Raw genomic sequence first — 1,960 nt, 5'->3', positions numbered from 1 at the left:
CATCCAGCAGGAGGGATGGTTCCACTCTTTCTTTACCCCCAGCAATAGCCCAGCCAATGAGAAATGGTCACAACCCGGCCAGTGAAAAGCCACTATACCTCCAGCCCCATTTACTCCAATGGACTTTTGGTGGATAACCTCCTTCCCAACTTCCCACTCTCCTCTAAAAAAGCATTCCTCTCCCTTTTTTGGCAGACTTGCCAATGGTTTCCTTCCAGCTTGCTTGGCCCAGATTGCAGTTCTCTGCTATTCCTGAATAAACTCATCTTTTGCTGGTAAAATAACTGGCACTTTAACTTTTAAGGTTAACAAAAGCTATTTTTAAGCATACCTACCATACAATATAATTATGGCTAACAAGTTCACCTAAAAACTCTTTTCCCACTTACATCTATCTAAATCACTTGCTCCAAAAAATTACATTTAGACTGCCCATGAAAACTTCAGGAGGCATTAGATGAAGTCCACCATCATCCCAAGCTTCCTGACAACCTTTGAAACAGAGATGTAACATAAACATATTAGACCAGTAAACCTGGGCCGAATAAAAGTTGTATGTCTGCACTACATTCAATGCTGATAACTCCAAGGACACGTCTACTTTAATTAAACCAACAAACTTAAGCTAGCTCTAATACCAAATATATTTCCAGATCACATAAACATGAAACACGTTTGGGTCAGTTTGTTAGATTTCTGAGAACTTTAGGAATATTTAATTTATAAGCACTTAATTTGAAGCCAATTAAATAGAGCTCTTTACAAAATAACTTTGGCAACTCAATCCAGAGGTAGAAAAATATAACACATCTAATTATACACACACATATATATATATACACATGATGTATGTATATGCACACTAGAGAGAGAGAGAGAGAGAGAGAGAGGGAGGGAGGGAGACATACAGACAGATGCAACAGTCATTACCTTAAAATTTTAGCCATGAGTTAGGCACAACACAAAACTCACTAGTTTACAAAAAACAGTTGAATCCAATTATTTTGTGTGTTTTGGCAGTTGGAATAGGTCCACTTGCTCAAATGGCTAAAGCTTTTTCTATGAATATTTGTGGAGAAGAAACCTGAGATTTTTCATTAGCCTCATTTCCAAATACCTTCCTGCTCCCTTGCCTTTTTTTTTTTTTTTAATAAGAAACATCTCCCTAATGTTTGCATTTCAAGGAATGGCTCTGAGGTCGTACAGCAAAGGGGGTAGAAAATAGATATATCACAAAGGCACAGAGGAAATATACTGGTTTTCTTCCAGGAGTTTTGGGGTATATTTGTCTATTATTAGAGGTCTAGGGTAATTACTCTTTAAATTTTTCCTTTCCTTAACTGAAAAACAATTCTGTTCCCAATATTCTGATATTATATAATACCTACTAGCATTTTGAGATAAATGGAGGGAGATTTGAAACTGGTAAGATAGATGAGCTTCGAACTGCTTCTAGAACCACATGTTTGGTTTTGTAAAGATCTGCAAGACAAAACAATTGTTTTCCATTCCCCGAAGTACAGGATTATAGCCTGAACATCAAGGGACTGACCCCGTTTCCAACTCAGTTTAAACTCTTTGTTATCAAGGAGATTTCCAACAAAAGGTCTTTATAATTTAGAACTGTTGAAATCCAAGGGACCTGAGTTCTTTGTGGTGGGGTCCAGAATACTTCCACAAAGTATGTATGGGAAGGCCTGAAGGAGGCAGAGCCTGGGTACAGAGCCCTGGACAGCAGGGCAGATTGGAAGTAACAGCAGAGCCAACTGCTACCAGTCTCAGGTGCTTCTGTTAAATTCACTTCCTGGCTCCTTTACAGGAGCAACCTGTGTACCTGGACCTGGCGATCAGGCTGGAGTGCTCTCTACACATCTTTTAGGGGAAGGGAAGTTAAAATAGGCAGATGGAACCAAGACAAGGAAACTGAAGGGAACCCATTAAAAAAAAAAAAAAAAAAAAA

The sequence above is a fragment of the Canis lupus genome, chromosome 1 (genome assembly GCF_048164855.1).
Source record: "Canis lupus baileyi chromosome 1, mCanLup2.hap1, whole genome shotgun sequence".
In the NCBI taxonomy this organism is placed as follows: domain Eukaryota; kingdom Metazoa; phylum Chordata; class Mammalia; order Carnivora; family Canidae; genus Canis; species Canis lupus.
Note: the sequence above shows the minus strand (reverse complement) of the source record.